General features: G+C 33.7%; 1 long non-coding RNA gene across 1 annotated transcript; it reads left to right on the top strand.

The window, feature by feature from the left end:
• Nucleotides 1-18,472: 18,472 nt before the first annotated feature.
• On the top strand, nucleotides 18,473-19,334 carry LOC121213897 (uncharacterized). Its single transcript, XR_005909419.1, has 2 exons — nucleotides 18,473-18,598; nucleotides 18,934-19,334. It is a non-coding gene; the product is annotated as an uncharacterized lncRNA (long non-coding RNA).

Here is a 19,334-nt window from a genome sequence, read left to right as displayed (position 1 = left end):
CACATATGTTAGGAAGTGCTAGAAAAAGCTTTTCTGACATAGTCATAAGTGGTGAAATGATTGAAAGTGCCGTGAGAAGTGGAAAGATTGATGCTAGGGAGAATAATAGAAGGTCAAACTTAAAGAAGAAGGAAAATGAGGTGAACAATATGAGCACCTACAACAAATCAATTACGGTGAACCAGCGAAGAAAAGTGGTTGCTAGTCAACAAGGTTCATCAAGACAAGAATCTTATATGAAACAAGGCACTGAGAACCTCTAGTTCACGCCAATTCCGATGTCGTATAAGGAGCTGTATCAAAGCTTATTCAACGCGCACATTATTGCCCCTCTCTACACAAAACCTCCACAGCCTCCGTACCCCAAATGGCACGACGCAAATGCACAATGCGATTATCATGCGGGAATGACGGGGCATTCCATAGAAAATTGCATTGCCTTTAAAAAACTGATTGAAAGGCTTATCAGTATGGGCGTCGTCAAATTTGATGATTCCTCTAGTGCGAAAAATCCATTACCCGATCATAATGGATAAATGGAGTGAATGCAATGCATAAAGAAAAGTGGGAAATGTTCACATTGACGAAAAAGCAACTGAAGAAGGGACCTTGTTAGATATCCGCCCTTATAACCCTGGGAGTGTTCTAAACAATTAGACTGTGGAAGAAATCCCTGTAGTTTTTAGAGCTTATTTAGAGTAATGTTCAAAACATTTTGTTGTTTTTAGCCTAAAAATAATAGAAATTCCTTTGTGAAATAGGCTCATGTCTGAACGTTATTATTTTAATGAAATACATATTTGCGATTATTTTTTAGCCAATATTTTCATTCGTTATGAATAATTCTATATTCTTTTAGATTTTCTTTTAAACCATCATTCATTCATTCATAATAATATTGTACAAATAATTATTCATGAATTTATACATTCTTTTGTATATTCTTTGGTACTTATTATGAGTCCCCAGATATCAATTTCATGAATGACCCTACTACAGACCCAGATTTTCCTTTTGAGCGAGATATGTTTTTAAAGGGATCACATGACTTTAAAAATGACGTGGATTGTAGCCTATCCCCGGACTTGTTGAGGATAGTTTAACAAGAGGATAGATAAATCCTACCTCACAAGGAATCATCAGAAATTGTGAGCTTAGTGAAGATTAGAATTGACCTGACTGCAACGATGAAGTGAGACCTCATTAAGTTACCTCTAGAGTTCAAAGATATCTTTGTAAGATCATACCAGGATATGCCCGGGTTTAACCGTTGATAATGAAATCTGCACAACAGCGCGATGTCAGAAATTTGCAATATGAGTGATGCAATTCTTTGCCGGGGCAATGCCTCTCTCGTTGACGCAGCATAGCTTTGCCCATTTGAAGTCGAGTTTCCATCGCTTCAAGATGTTGTTGGATTTTACTTTGATTAAAGAAGATCCAAAGCTTTCTGTCGTAGTTGCGCCCCAAAAAGCTCTATGAAAGAAATCTGATGCCAAAGAAAGTTTTTCACATACAAGATGAAAGTGGAAGATCTTATGTGGGAGACTTTATCAAGAAAATATTGGTTCTGGTCAAAAGGGATAACAAGGACTTGCCTAATCCTACGGGTTCAAATCCAATTCAAAAAAAATCAAAAAACAAAAAATCAAAATAAAATGTGAGAAAAAAGAAGAAGCAAAAAAAATCAAAAGCAAAGTTAAAATGAAAATGAAAAAAGAGAAAAGGAAAAAAAAGGAAAACAGGAGAGGTCAAGGCGAAAACCCGCAAAGGGCGCTTTGACCAAAGGTGGATTTGAGTTGAAAACCCGAAAAGGGCGGCTCAAATTTTGAGCAAGATGGGGCATGGACATCATCATTATCAAAGACTTCTAATGGGCATTGCTTCATTTTTTAGATCATTAGAGGCTGCTTCATACACCAATGCCATTATATGCCGATCCCAGAGAGGATGGTATTGAGAAAATGCAAGGACAGCATGATAGCTTAGGGCTATAATCAATTAAAAATCAAACACCACAGTTTGTCACTGTATTGTAAGACAATGAATTGCAAAAATAACTAAGACTTACAAGGACTGGCATGAGAAATCACCATTTGCCCTCCTTGTTGGTTGAATATCTATCAAGATTCCTACCGGAGTAGCATCATTCTCTTTGGTTTGAAGGATGAAGGTAGTTCTACCCATTACAGTAAAAATCTTTTCTCTCCAGGTGTTAGTTGAGCTAAGAGTTGGATGAAGCAGAATGAATCCGATACTGATCAGAAGGAAAAGGCTAAAAGCTATGCAGCACAATCAAATGTATCAAAGGCAAATGACGCAAGCCTATAACCAAAAGGTTTTCCTCAGAGAATTGTATAAGGGAAACCTAATGTTGAGAAAGATCCTTCTTACACAAAAGGATTTTAGAGGAAAATGGACACCAAAGGCCTTTTCCAGAGGAGTTCTGATCTTGAGTAGGATAGATGGTAAAAACTCGCCAAATCCTGCAAACTCAGATTCAATCGAACATTACCTCACCTGAAGAAGGAGAAAGGACCAAGGTGAAAACCTGCAAATGGTGCCTTGATTCCAAAAAAAGGGGGGATGAAAAATGAAAAGTAATGACGGAGAGGCTAAGGGGAAAACCCGCAAATGGCACCTTAGGCCAAAGGGGATTTGAGTTGAAAACCCAAAAAGGGCGGCTCAAATATTGATTAAAGTGGGGCATGAGGTAATCAAACCAATTCAAATCTTGATCAGGTTGGGCATGTGGTGATGTTGCTATGCCTGAATCAACAAGAGAGGATAGGCGACATCTTGTAGCATCGACAAAGCACTGTAGATCTCCTAAACACATGTCCAACTCAAAATGGTCTTCAGAAAGTTTGTACAGAGAAGTTCAAGCTGCAATATCTGGGGCACCCAATTCTCATATTATTTGTTGTTCTTGGAATACTTTTTTATTTTCCAAGATATACATTCCCAATTAATTCCTTTGTCATCCTTCTTTACTATTTTCGATAATTTATTCTTTCGAGCTATGCTGAGAACCAACTTTATTCTTACCCATTGTTATGACCTTTTTTGCAAACATGTTGCATTGGAATAATGATTAATGGACTAATAAAACTTCCACAAAGGAATTTTTGCATATTACTCTGAAAAGTTTCTAAATAATATAGGAACTTGAAATAGGACTATTGTTTAGAGCACACCAAATTTAAAGGTTGGAAATTTGAGAAAGAAGAGTGTAAATTTAGATTTTCTCTTTGGATTTTGTTGTCAAATGCATTGATTGACAAGATGTCATAAACCAGCAAGCAATGATCACCAAGCAATAGGAAGAGGTTACCTCAGAGAAGAGAGCCTTCATTTGCGTATGAGTCTTTGGTACGACACCCTGGAAATAGTGTAAGGGGACCAGAAAGATTAAGATCCCATATCCTTGAATTGTGATAAAAGAGGATTGAGGAAAAGTCATATTTCTACCCTTGGATTACAGTGGGAGAATGATGGTACAAATCTTACGCCCCAATGGATTAAACTTTTTCGGTTTACAGTGGGGCAATCTGACTAAGTGTTTCTTCAGAAAATGCCAGTCGAGAAGGAAGGTGTTATAGCACTTCAGTGACAAAGCCTTAATAAACTTTGAGTAATGACAACCTAAGTGGGATCATTCTCAGAAAAATAAAATTTTTCATTCATGCAAACACCATTCACACATGTCTAGTTAGGAGCATCTGATTCATTTTGATCATGCCATCCTAATCATTAGGCATAATTAGGTTCATTATACAGGTCATGTTCTCCAGAGAACAGATCAGTGAAGATAGCAGATCTTGCCTTCCTACATCGACAGCGAAGCAGATCGAAAGCAAAGCCTTGCCTTCATCGGTTGCAGTGAAGCGGGTTAAAGATAGCAGATCTTGCCTTTCTGCATTGACAGCGAAGCAGATCGAAAACAAAGCCTTGCCTCCATCGGTTGCAGTGGAGCGGGTTAAAGATAGCAGATCTTGCCTTCCTGCATCGACAGCGAAGCAAATCGAAAGCAAAGCCTTGCCTCCATCAGTTGCAGTGGAGTGGGTTAAAGATAGTAGATCTTGCCTTCCTGCATTGACAGCGAAGCAGATCGAAAACAAAGCCTTGCCACCATCGGTTGCAGTGGAGCAAGTTAAAGATAGCAGATCTTGCCTTCCTGCATTGACAGCGAAGCAGATCGAAAACAAAGCCTTGCCTCCCTCGGTTGTAGTGGAGCAGGTTAAAGATAGCAGATCTTGCCTTCCTGCATAGACAGCGAAGCAGATCGAAGACCCTAACCTTTCCCCCCTCGGTTGCAGTGGAGTAGGTTTAAAATAGCAGATCTTGCCTTCCTGCGTAGACAGCGAAGCAGATCGAAGACACCAGCCTCGCCTCCCTCGGTTGCAGTGGAGCAGGTTGAAGATAGTAAATCTTGCCTTCCTGTATTGACGGCAAAGTAGATCGAAGACGGCGAATCTTATCTTCAAGTGTAAGGAAGCAGAGTTAAGCCACAAGTCCTTTCTCCCTGAGGTTGCAGTGGAGCAGGTTGAAGATAGTAAATATTGCCTTCCTGTACTGACGACAAAGTAGATCGAAGACGGCGAATCTTATCTTCAAGTGTAAGGAAGCAGACTTAAGCCACAAGTCCTTTCTCCCTGAGGTTGCAGTGGAGCAGGCTAAGTAAGCAGGTCTTATCCCCCTGAAGTTGCAGTGGGACAGATCGAAGACGGCGAATCTTATCTTCAAGTGTAAAGAAGCAGATTTAAGCCACAAGTCATTTCTCCCTGCGGTTGCAGTGGAGCAAGCTAAGTAAGCAGGTCTTATCCCCCTGAAGTTGCAGTGGGGCAGATCGAAGATGGCAAATCTCATCTCCCTGAGGATACAGTGGAGTAGATTGAAGTCGATAATCCTATCTCCCTGAAGTTGTAGTGGAGCGGATTAAAATAGTAAATCTTATCTCTCTAAAGTTGCAGTAAAGTAGATCGCATCAGGTCTTATCTCCCTGAGGTTACAGTGGAGCAGGTTGAGAAAGCAAGTTTTATCCCCCTGAAGTTGCAGTGGGGCAAATTGAGAATAGCAAATCTTACTGCCCAAGCGGTGCAGTGGAGCAGATTAAAGCTACAGTGGCGAATCTTGCTTCCCCAACATCACAGCTAAGTAAACTAAAATTACGAGTTACAAATCCTATCTCCCCAACGTTGCGGTGGAGTGGATCGAGGCACTAATTCCTATACCTCTGAAGATGCAGTAGGATGGAATGAGACAACTCAAAGAAATAGAGCACCAAGGTCTAGCATGACCGGGCAAAATTGGTCATTTTAAAGTCTTTACTCCGTTCCCGTTACACGACAACGAGCAAAGAGGGGCAGCTATAATGGCCCAATATTGCCCGGCCCAACATAGACAATAAAAACCAAATAAAATTATTAAAAGTCCAATGTCAATAAAGTCTAATTACAATGGGCAATTACAATGGGCCAAATTCATACAGCCCAATACCATAACCCAATTACAATAGTAGCTTAAACCCATTACCCAGACCCAAAATACATTACATACAACCCAATACCAAACCTGAATCAACTAGTCTGGATACCCCTGGCCCAAATCACCTAAGCCCTAAAGACCAAAATTAGAAAACCCTAGCAGTAGCCCTTCCCAGCGCCGTAGCAGGGAAACCCCTTCGCTCTCCCTCCGCACGAGCATGCCTCTCCCCACGTACGTGCCACGTCCACGCCTTCTCCAGCTGTACCTGCAACCGATTCACACAAACAAATAGCAAACAATAGCAGCGAAATAAGAGAAAAGAAGAACGGATTGGTTTTTTATTGGTCTATTTTTATTTTTATTTTCTTTTGTAAATCTGGCTATAAAAGAGCCATTAGGAATATTGTAAAGGGGTGACCCTCACACACAGGGAGAATACACAGAGATTGTATCAAAAAAAAAATAAAATCAATACAAATGAAAAGGTTTTTTTCTTCCATTCTTTTTTTCGATTGCTTTTCTTTTTGTCTGTTTCATTATTAATCGCATATAAGCATATATATAAGGCAAATAAGAAGGAGAAAGTTACCTAGTTGGTGCTGTTAACCCCCGTTCTGCTCTGTTGAAATCGGAGCTCGAAATGAGGTTGTCTCTGGGCTGCAAATGGCGGAGCGGCGCAGCATTTGGGGGCTGATGTTTAGTTTTTTTCTTTAAGTTTGTTTAAGGCTGATAGTTACTGATTTAGGGTTTAGTTAGTTTTGTTTTATAACCAAAGAAACGACACCGTTTTAAAACTGCTTAAGTGGCTTCAAAACGACGTCGTTTAGAGGCTTGCGACCCGCGCGATGGCCCGACCCAGGGAAGGATCTGCGCGTTTTGGCCTCTGCTGGGAAATTTGCGAAGATGGTCCTCCCTCTTTTATAGCGTGTTCAAATCGATTTTTTTCTTTTTAATTTTCCCCCTTTAATTTGATTTTCGTTTTATTTTAGTCCATGCCGCAACGCTGCGTTTTGGAGGGTGGGAAATATTACCCTTTCAGTCCCCTATGTCATTCGCGCTTTGTAATTCAGACCTTTCTTTTTATTTATTTTAGATTTCTCCCCTGAATTACTGCCTTACTGCCGATTTAGTCCTCTATTTCGTTATTATTGCTAAAATTGTTTGGTTTACTATCTTTACTATCATTATTATTGTTATTATTAGCATATTAGTTTATACATTTACTTATTTTCATATACGTATTTATATTATTTATTTTATTACATACGGTTATTTTAATTCTTTTATTCTAATGCATTAGTATATATTTTGTGTTAATTCAATATTATTTATCGTTTTAATGAGTTTATTTTTATAATGCGTTTTTCTTAAAATGTTTATTCATATATACTTTTGTGTTTTAAAAATCATTAACGCTTTTTATATAATACTATTTTATATATAGAGTTTGTATTAAATTTTTATTATACGTATATACATATATGATATTATCAATTCAATGATAGTATATTTATTCTCATGTATATAATTCCTTTCAAAACTTATTTTATCATATATCATCCACTTCAACTCTTTTACATATGATATCATATACTATTATTTATTTTGATTTTTTGTTTCATATGTATTATTTGTTCATATATTATTTTATATATATATATCAATATTTTGATTTTCTCCATACGTAACATTTATTCTAAAATTTACTTCGCATAGTATTTATTTTATTTTAAACTCCATTTTAATCTATTTCAAATTATTTTTTGCATATTATTTATGTTAATATTTCTATACGCTTTATTGATTCGCAATTTTCATTCCTTGCATACCATTTATTTTTCTAGTAATTTCAAAGCTTATACACTTGGCTTATGTTTGCATTAATTGGCTCGTTTTTTTTATTTCAAATGTTGACATCGGTATTGGTATATTGTATGATTGCGATTATTATCGCCATGCTAGTTTGTGTTTATTTATTATTCATGATTCGTTAACATGTAATTTATTTTTAAATTATCATTTTTTGCGTAATATGTTACCGTTCAATCGCATTACGTCTATTTTGGAAAATATCAAAATCATTTTATCCAAGAAGCTTTCAAAATAACGTGACACTCGGAATTTGGGATCCTTGAAAAGATTGAGTCCTAACTTACTGGATTCCAATCTTCCTCAGGATCTAAGAAACCGAATATCTTTTTAATTAATACATAAATAAAAAGCTCATTCTCGGGAATTCGACATGTTGTGTCCTAACGTATTGGATATGACATGTCATTTTCTCGAGACGATGATTTTTATAATAAATGAAAATAAAGGCAATATTCGATTTTTGGGAATTTTGTGAAATCGAGCCCTAACTTACTGAGTTTTGATTTTCTTATTTGACCCAAATAATCTGATATCCTTCTTAAAATGCACAGGTTTTAAAAGTCAAAAGATAAACTTAATTTTGAAGATTTGATATGCGGCACTCTAACTTACTGAGTGTGACAATTTATTTCTTTGGAATAAGTGAATCTTATCATCCAATTCATTTTATTCAAAATTAAAGGATCAAATTTTAAAATTTTTTCAAAATTTCGACATTAAGACATTAAAAAATTAATCCGGCACCAATTTTAGGCGTCACGAGGGTGCTAACCCTTCCTCGTGCGTAACCGACTCCCGAACCTGTTTTCTCAAAATTCGCAGACCTAAAATTATTTTTAAGGTGATCCGATCACACCACAATAAAAAATCGGTGGCGACTCCTATTTTATTTTTAAAGTCGATCCCTTTTTTCGAAATATAAAAAAAATGGTTTCAATAATAATATAGATTTTTTTATAAAAATAATATCAGAGATGAAATTTCAGCCTCAAATTTATATGCGAATTGATAATTTAGGATTGAAACCAATGTAGGACGAATGTCAAAATAGAACAAGCACCTCAATTCCCCAAATTGATAACTGCTGATTTGGCAAAATTGTGGTGCACTTTTTCCCAAATCATCATGGTGATTGCCAATTTGGGAAAACGATATGCCCATTAATTCCAACACTCCCACTCTAACTCTTATAAATTCCCCCCATACCCCATTTTCTTATCCCACACAACACTTCCATCCTTTTTCCAAATCCGAACTCTCCCTCACTTCCCCCAAACCTGAAATTGACAACAGTTTATCCCGAATTGACAACCATCCTAACAACCTAAAAAAAGTCAAAGCCATTTTCACTCAAAATACCAAAAATCCTAAACATAGATTACATTTAAAAACTCTAAAACCATCCGAAAAAAATACATATGTTCTTTTTACAAGCCAAAAAGAGGTTAGTTTTTGTTTTAAAAAATTATGTTTTTTTAGTTATAATTTATTTTAAATAGAATTCTTTTGTGGCCTAATATTTTTTTTAAGGTTTGGAATAATTGAACCGATAAGGTATGTGTCTACACATTCGATATTTAATTTAAATTAGAATTTTTTTTATTAAATGATATGTTAATTTTTATTTAAAAATGTGAATAAATCATATTTATTATAGGTATATAGTAATTAGTGAATAATGTAGGAATTATGTTATTATATGTTTAAATGAAATAAATGTTGTTATATACTCACATTTAGTATATATTGAAATAAATTTATTCTTATATAAATTTTCATATTTAATTTTTAAAGTTATAAAAAAATTGATTTAAGGTTATGCATTTTTATGTTAAATAAATAATAATTTTTATTAAATTAGAGTTTGTTTTTATTAAATTATATGTATTTAAAATTTGAAGTTATATAAATTTTGGTTTAGGGTTTAACATTATTATGCTAAATAAACAATTGTTTTATAGAAAATGTGTATTTTAAGTAATTATTGATTTGTAAATATTTAAGTAATTATTGTATGTAGTATGTTATGGAATTCAATATTACAAAATATATGTTTAAGGTATAAGGTAAGGAAAATATATTTGTAAAATTTTTGGTTTGTGCGAAATAAGCTCCGAGTATGACATTGATTAGATTGGCTCACATGTCTGGTGATCAGCAGAATGCAATAAATTTAATTTAATTTTTATGAAATTCTAAATCTATATTTAAATTTTTTATTAGATTGATTAATCAAATAAATTAATAGGATGTTGATCACATCCCCAGTAATCGCAACAAGACTTATCTTGATTTAGGGCCAATAGATGATCGAATCTGTGACTATATGAACATTGCCAAATTCGGTTATGTTTTAAACTTGAGGCCATACACAATTTTCCCAAATTTGATTGTTGTGTTGATCGAACAATGGCGACCAAAGACACATACTTTTCACCTATTGTTAGGGGAGTATATTATCACTCTGCAAGATGTCGCTTTCATTCTCGGGTTACCCATTGATGGGTTGGCCGTAATAGGGGATACTGGACTGCCCTTGACTGATGTTTGCAATGATTACCTTGGAGCAGTTCCTTCGAATGATAAGGTTATGGGTTGTTCATCCTACATACATGGTTGGGTAAGTTCTGTAAAGTGTTATCGGAGGCTGTGGCATATATAGATGTGTAGTATGCTACCTGAGCATTAATACTGAGGCTTATTGGAACCATGTTGATGCTAAATAAATTTAGCATTTGGGTTTCTTGTCATTACTTGATTTTATTACAAGACTTATCTGTTGCAGGAGGATATAGCTGGGGAGTCGTTGTACTAGCACAATTATATTGAGAGATGTGCTTAGCAATGAAACTTCATTACCAAAGAGTGGCCGGCTATGTTATATTATTGCAAACTTGGGCATATATTATAATGTCTTTCTTAATACCATTAAGTCATATAGTCTATCGATTCCTACTTGCTTTAAGGATAGTATTGGATTATTTAAATATATTTTGAAATCATTATTTTTGTATTTATTTATATATGAACTTTGTGTAACATATTTAAAATGTTGCTATAGTCATTAGATTTTTTCCACTTGGGTGTGAATCAAGGCAAATAGGTGGTCACAAAGGAAAAGGTAAATATAGAATGTTTGTGTTGTGTTAGGTTATGGTTAAAAATTATTTTTATATAGTTTGGGGCTTACAAAGATTTTGATTTACAATTCTAATGGATGTCATATGTGAATGAAGAGGTTGCTCAAATTACTCTGGTGTGGTTTAATGCTGGAAGTGAAGTGTGGCGTGGTAGTACGACATTACTTAACATGGAAGTTGTTGAGTGGTATAACCTTGATCACGCTATGCGTCAATTTAGATTCGAGTAAATGCTTCCAACTAATCCGTCGACATGGACAATATGCACAGAGTGACCACGAACAATAAAAGAACTGTGGACTGAAAATGGGAACATTGGAACTAGATTGATATATGGAACGATCAACTTCTATCAGTGGTGATCAGATTTAACAACCAAGGTCGCTACCAAGCTTTAGATAATTATATGACTTGGTTTAGGGAAAATGGAAGACTATTTCTATTTAATCAATGTCCTATGTGATCCCAATGGAGGTGTGGTCCTGTTAGGCATGTTGTGCCACTAGTTGCCACCTGAGGGCCATCACAGTCCCTTAATGCATTTAACGTCGATGGTTATCAGTTAGCTTCAATGTTCTTCTTAAAATCGCAACAAACACAACATTGAAGTCAACATTCAGAGCCTAATAGTTACCACCCGGAGATGTCGGGCTCATCCATATCGATGGCTCGATTCGAGTGAGATCTTAATTTTTCTTCTCAACCAGAAGAGCAAGTACATGTTGAGCATACTTTTAGATGGGACCTTAATTCTGCTCCTCAAACAAATGCACCTATGGGATCGAATATCAGATCATTTGATAGGGTGCCTAGTTTTAACGACCTAGCCAATTTTTCAAAAATGGAATACAATTGCGGTAGCAATATCTAGTAGTTACACCATTTCCACCAGCTATTTAGGAAGATGAGAGGAAAACAAGGATAATAATATTCTTATTAATCATCACAACCAACCTAACCTTAATCGAAGAATTGGTAAATATTTAGGGTTTTGGAAATATTTATTTTATTAAACTTATTTCATTTAGGGTAGATACATTGTTGAATTATTTTTTTGGTTAATTTTAAAATTTAAAATTTTCTTTTTTCATATGTATATGTCAGTAAAAAAATTGATTGAAATTGTTAAACAATTTATATTAGTTTAAAATAACTAGGGTATTTGATATCAACAACAAGTTTATACAGGTAAATAGTTCAAACATTTTAGAAAGCTTTAAAATGGAATACAATTAAGACAAAACATAAAAGCACTAGAATCAGGACCTCGATCACTAACCCATACCAAGACCCCGATGTGGGTATTTATTCCAGCTATGACCAATTGTTTGGCACAACCCACATTGTTTTGGTTCGTGCGAGTCCCTCTCGTCAAAATTCATTCTAATCCTAGTCGATTCGGGACACCTCTTAGAATTTTAACATAACTCTTTGTTAGGGATCAATATGTTCACCGGTGGTTCTAATTCTCATATAGATTTATTTCTCATTAGTTAAAACTCGTTTTCCTTAATGTGTTTAATTATTTCAAGTTTATACACGTTGTCTATAAATTGCATACAGTCCATATGGCTATAGGCACATGTGACCACAACATGTGAACATGGGTAATGAAGAGTTTGAAACCTTTCACAATTACAGAACTGGTTCAATATATCAACATGAAAGGACCTAGTAGAGATACCTGCCTAATGACTGATAAATTTCATCACTTAAAATTTTTTTTCAATGTGTGAGAAGGTTTGAATAGACATCAAGTTGGATTTTCATTTATTAACATCCATCGTCATACGCACATCTTCGCAGTAAATATGGCCAACTGCCATTTGAGTTTCCTACTTAACCCTCATATTTGGCATCAATGCCACCAACTTATAAAATCTTGCAGAGAATACATCGGATACTAGTAGATGTCTAGCTCCTTTCAAAATGGAATTTATCACCACGACTAGATTAGTCATCATACGGTCATATTGAGAGCCATCTTCGATGATTTGTGCCCACTAATATGGTTCCATATCGTTACACCAATTCATTGCTTTATCGCTAACCTCGGAATGAATCCTCTCCGTTTTTTGGTTGAGCCTATGTCATTATAGCTCATACCCTACTGTGCAAAACGTTAATCGATCCATATGTATATGTCTTAGTTAACAAAAAAAACATATGTAAAAAAGAATGTAACAAAATGGAGTTACATACCCAAATTAATGACTTGTTCACGAAATGATTTGTCCTTAAAATCTTTGTGAAAGTTGTTGTGACATGTCGAACACTAAAAGTAAAATGTCAGGGAACACCAAATCGCCTAATTGCAGCTCATAATTCAATTTCTTGATCGAACATCAAGCAAATGGCATCTTGTTTTACAACATAACGTCGCAAGTGTTAGATCTGGTGTCCTAAGTGTAGTATTTTTGTCTATGTACACTTGTATTTCTTCAAACGGATTGGTTTAGTAAAATTATCAATGAATTAGATTAATACCCTTTGTATATTGTCTTCAATGGTTTTTTTTCACACAAAGAAAGAAAAGGAAGAAAATATTAGCTCACATGTTATCTAATGTTTAACTAATACTAAGCGATATTACATGGTCGAATTATAATCGAAAATGAGCAAACCAATTGAAAGACTAATATGTCATCTATCAAGTCGTATTGGGCAGATGCTTTATCTTGAGCATCATAACAGATTACTCCCATAAGATAGAGACAAAAATGTGCCTGATTGGACTGATAGTACATCAGATAGGACCCAAGTAAAATAGATCTTGAATCTGTTTATGGATTAATACACTTGTGATGTTCATAGTGTGGCATACCTTAATCCTGAGTGGATGGTGGACTATGTATGCGTCACACATATACTTTGATGTAAGTAAAAGTCTGAGTTCAAATAGATAAAGAATCGAAAGTTGGTGTGTTGGGTATACGACTTTTGCAGTGTGTAGCATCATTCATAATAGTGGAATTCATAACCCAAGACATGAGCAAATGATATGCTCTCACTAGCAATACATGATAGCTGAAAAGTAAACGTGGTTACAAATCATTTGTTTTTGTGATAAATGACTTAATTACTATTTGATAGTAATTGACTTTTCATGAAGGAAGATGTAATGGTTACTTTGAGATAAAATAGGATCATATTGGGAGAACAAATTTATCACAAAGAGATTAAGGATATCATATGAGGGTAACACACTTATTACAAGGTCATTGGACGAGCATTGATCGAGTAACTATCAGAATGGTATGTGATTGTGGAGAGCTTAGTCACGATACTATAGTGGAATGACTTCATGACTAAATGAGTTTATAATTAATAGGTGAAAAGATGAAATTTAATTATAAATCATTTGAGCCCTAATTATATATTCCAATAGGTCCTCTGCTCGCTCGTTGAAACTAGAAATGAATTGCATGTTGAATCAAATTAATAGAAATTGATAGAAATGATAAAGTTAGAGAAATGAGTTACATTTAAAAATGAATGTGGTTTCTCACTAAGTATGGAAATAACATGAGAATTAATTTAAGTTTCTCGAATTATTATTTAATTAAATAGTTAAAGTTCGAAAATGGAATTAAATTAATTGGTTATTGTGAATCCGTTGAATGTAGAAATTAAATATATTTCCACATGGATTCTTTTACGATAAAGTTGTCATGACTTTGATGAAATTAGAATTGAGTTGAGAAAATTATTTAATTGGAAACTTAATTATTTTAAATTAATTTAATAAGTAATATTTATTTTAGAAATTAGAAAAATATGTATTGAGTTGGATTGAATTATAAAATGTTGGTTTCAAAGTTTAGGAAGCGTATGTAATTGGACCTAATACAATAGATGTCTAAAACCCCTTATAATAATTATAAGGGGCGACAACCCTGGTATTATTAATTAGGGTTAGTCGACCCTCTCTCCTAATCCAAATAGGGGATTGTTTTTTTTCTATTCAGACTCCGTTTGTTTCTCTGAAAATGATTTTCAGAAAATGACTTACTTTTCTAGAAAAACTAATATTTTCTGGTGTTTAGATGAATCTATGTAAAAATTTTTCTGTTGTTTGGCATATTTTTAGAAAAATATTTCATAAAACTTGTTTTCAATGAAACAAACATACATTTGAGATTTCTGATAAATAGTTTAAATGAAGTAGTGAATTGGTTACAAAGTGATGCTAAGGTGAAATTATAGTAACTAATGAATCTTCTTCATGTTAAGGATTAAATTGTAAACTTTGTGAAATTTATAATTGAAACAAGAGGAGTGATATGCATGAAAATTTGTTATGTGAAATAAGATATTATAATAAATTATTTGACTAAAGTGTTTATATGGTGAAAAATAAATTACATGGCAATAAGGACTAAATTGAAAAATGTACAAAAATTTAAGTGTGAAACAATTTAATATGTGAATAAGGAAATTATGATAAAATTTTAACGGATATGTTATGAGATGATAAAATATGCATAAAGTATTGTAAGTGAAATTGTGAAAAATTTTGGATTTTTTATGATGACAGGGACTAAATTGTTAAACTTGAGAAAATATGTGGATGAATTAATAGAAGTGAAATACATAGAAATTTGATATGTGAAACAAGATATTGAGATAAATTATGTAATTAAAGAGTAACAAGAAAGAAAATTGAATTAATATGATTAATTAGTGAATACTGAACTTTTATGACAAAAAAGGACTAAATTGAAAAGTTATGAAATTTTATAAGAAAATATTTGATAAGTGAAGAATGTAGTAGAGAATGTAACATCCCGGTGCTTTGACCTAATGTTCGGATCAGATATAAGGGTGTTATACTAAATAGAGCCTTATTAGTTTGGAAAATGTTTTATGGAAAAAAAATTTGGTAAGACATTTTATGGGAATAAGGGGGTAATTTTATGTTGACTGGAAAACATTATACATTGATCATCCTATTTTATATTAAACAAACATCGGAAAAAGCTGGAAATATTTTCTGTAAAAGCTTTTACGTTGAAACAAACAGAGTCTAGATAAGTATTATTTGCATCTACTAATTCAACTAGGATTTCTCTATCTCCCCCTATAAATAGATGTCACTGGTAGGGCTAAAAAAATATTTTTAAACAAATTTGAGAAATTGTTATTTTGCCGAAAATAGCTAGAATTTATTTCTAAGTATAAATTCTATTTTTCGAGAATAACAATTCTACCGGTTTCTATAAAGGAGAGATTTACTTGCCTACTGAAAGTAAGAAAATTATTTTTGATTTTGTGTTGAATTTGTAATTGTTCAAGCTCACACTCAAAGTGATTCATGGTACGAGGATAGCGGAGAAGATCATTCAATTGAAAGCTGGGAATGTCAAGGATCCATCTCACACAAAGTACAGATATTTTTTAGGAAAAGTTTATTGTTATAAATATCACAACCGGCTCGGTTTTAAAATTTTTATTTTTTTCATTATGTAAGGAAACTGTTTTCGAATCGGGTTTTTTCCAACATCAGGTTGGTTAAGAAAAACTCACACGACTCTACATTTTCTTTCTCTACAATGGAACAGGTGATCAATAAAACATTTCAGTTCCCATCCTATGTCCCATCTATAAGCAATACCTGCTTGTATTTTCCATAAAGTCATGTATAGTCAACCTGAACCATGGGCTTACAATGAGGGAAAACCCTAACATAAGGTTTGAAAGTCCAAAGTAAGCGATGGAAGATTTGATGCCTTGGCACCACTTCGCCTCTTAGTCGCACGCATTGATAGTCTACATCCTGACCACAGTTCTGGGGACACACTGTTGCATGATAGTCTATGTCGAAACCATTTTTTTTTAAAATAAAAAATTTAGTTATTGACTTATTAAAAATGAAAATGGGAGTCGCTACCAATCTTTTATTGTAGTGTAATCGGATCACCTTGAAAATAATTTTAGGTCTGCGAATTTTGAGAAAACAAGTTCGGGAGTCGGTTACGCACGAGGAAGGGTTAGCACCTTCGTGACGCCCAAAATTGGTACTGAATTGATTGTTTAATGTCTTAGTGTCAAAATTTTGAAAAGATTAATTTAGAATACAATCTTTTAAAAAGAAAATTTGAATAAAATGAATTGGATGATAAGACTCACTTATTTCGAGGAGATAAATTGCCACACTCAGTAAATTAGAGTGCAACATTTCAAATCCTCAAAGTTAAGTTTATCCTTTGACTTTTAAAACCTATGCATTTTGAGAAGGATATCGGATTATTTGGGTCAAATGAGAAAATCAAAACCCAGTAAGTTAAGGTTCAATTTTCACAAAATTCCTAAATATCGAATATTGCCTTTATTTCCATTTATTAGAAAAATACTCGTCTCGAGAAAACTACATGTCATAACCAATGCGTTATGACACAACGTGTCGAATTCTCGAGAACGAGCTTTTTATTTGTGTGTTAGTTAAAATGGATGTTCAGTTTCTTAGATCCCGAGGAAGATTGGAATCCAGTAAGTTAGAACACAATCTTGTCGAGGATCCTAGATTCTGAGTGTCGTGTTGTTTTGAAAGACTTTTGAATGAATTGGTTTTGATATTTAAATAAAATGTACTCCTTTTGATGAATAGAACGCCATGGAATGACAATGTATAACGCAAAAGGATAACTCATAATCCTAAAAATACATGCTAATGAACTCGAATAATCTATCAACACAAATGAAATGATATAATGTACATAATATCCATAATCACATATCACTTGGAAATATTAGCACCAACACTTAAAAATTAAAGATATAAAAGTCTATCACAAACACAAAGAAACTAAATTAAAGTAGCTAAAAAGATAGAAAAGAAATTTGAAATTATCAATGTATGCACACGAAATTACATATAAAAATTAAAAAAGTAATAACTAATGTGAAGATTTAAAATATTTTAAAAATAGAACTCGAGATGAATACTATATGAAATAATATTTAAAAGAATTTTAAAATGAATGTTGCATGAGAAGAAAACCAAAATACATGAAACGATATATAAATGTTACATATGGAATGAAATCTTTAATATAAATAATATATATTTATATAATAATATATGTAAAAGGGGTTGAAATAAGTAAAATAATAATAGAAAATTTAAAATAAATAAAATATTTATATAGAGAAAATAGATAAAAATTTACAATTTGAAATTAGTGGTATATTATTATATACATACGTATAAAAAATAATTTAGTATAAATTGTATATCCATAAATAAAATAGAATTAGAATTATGAAATATTATTGTATAAATCTTTAAAGTTAAAAATATACATATATATATATGGTAAAAAGATAATCATAAAATGTACAAATTATACTAGTCAAATATAAAATCTATAAAATAATATATTACAAAAATTAAATAATATATGGAAAACACCAAATAATACTATATATAATAAAATAAAATAAACGTATATAAAAAGGTTAGGAAAATTGATGAAATAGAAAATAAAAAAATACTACTAATAATAATTGTAATAATAATAATAATAATAATAATAATAATAATAAAGATAATAAACCAAACAATTTTAGCAATAACAACAAAATAGAGGACTAAATTGGCATTAAAGCAGTGATTCAGGGGAGAAATCTAAAAACAGATAAAAGGAATGGCCCAAATTACAAAGCGCGAATGACATGGGGGACTGAAAGGGGAATAATCCCCACCCTCCAAAACGCAGCGTTGCATGAGGACCGAAATAAAATTCGCAGGAAAATAGGCGGCCCAATTTAAAAGAACGATAGAAACTAGATTGAACCGAGACGCAAAAGTGGAGGACCTAGCGCGCAAATAGCCCTCCCCATGCCAAAACGCGTGGATCTAGCCGCGGTTGGATCGGGTCATTGGGTATGGGGCCTGCAGTCAATACGGCGCCGTTTCTTTCACTGCATAAAAATAAAGTAAAAAACCTAAACTAACCTAATCTGTCATTAGAAACAAAACAAAAAAAAACCTAAACAAACACCTCTCATCTCTGCGCCGCCTCAAAGAAACGAAAGTCCCCCCATCCATTCAACTCCGATCCGAATGGAGGAGGGATTTGGCAGCACACCAACCCCAGGTATGAGTTCTAATCCCTTTTTCTTTTGCTTTCACTTTTCTCACTGAAAGAGATGAGAGCCGATGCGAAAAAAAAAAGAGAAAAAAAAAAAGAAATCCAATGAAAATTCCCAAGCAAATCACCTTTAGAAACTGTTTTTTTTTTTTGCTATTGCTTTCCTTTCAAGAGGTTTTTCAATACAATATTCGTGTGTGTCCTTCTGTTCTCTTTTTAATCGGTTTATATACCGAAAAGATACAGAATAAAAAAAAATACAAAATCTGTCATTCTCTTTTGTCTTCCCCTTTTTCTTTTTTTCTTCTTTGTGTGCTGTTGTTTGTTTTTGTTTGCTGCAGGTACGGAGGCTAGTTGGCGTACGGGGGCAGAGGCGCACGCGTACGAAGGCTCGTTACGTACGGAGGGCTTGGATGCACACTGGAGGCTGAATGCTGCTAGGGTTTGCTGTTCTTTTGCGTCGTTGGGCCACATAGCAATTGGGCCACCGTTTTAGGAATTGGGTCTGTCGTATTGGGTCAGATTAGGTTTGGGCTTAATTGGGTTTGGGTTAGGGGTATCTGGGCTAGCTTATTCGGGTTTGGTATTGGGCTGTATGTAATGTATTTTGGGTTAGATTTTTATTGGGCTAATATTTCTGTATTTTTGGACTTTTGGATTTATTTTTAATTTTATTTGTTTTTTGTAAGGGCCGGGCAAATTGGGCCTATTACAGTCTACATTTTGACCACAGTTCCGGGGA

The sequence above is a fragment of the Gossypium hirsutum genome, chromosome D01, assembly GCF_007990345.1.
Source record: "Gossypium hirsutum isolate 1008001.06 chromosome D01, Gossypium_hirsutum_v2.1, whole genome shotgun sequence".
NCBI lineage: Eukaryota > Viridiplantae > Streptophyta > Magnoliopsida > Malvales > Malvaceae > Gossypium > Gossypium hirsutum.
This window is presented reverse-complemented; position numbering and strand designations above follow the sequence as displayed.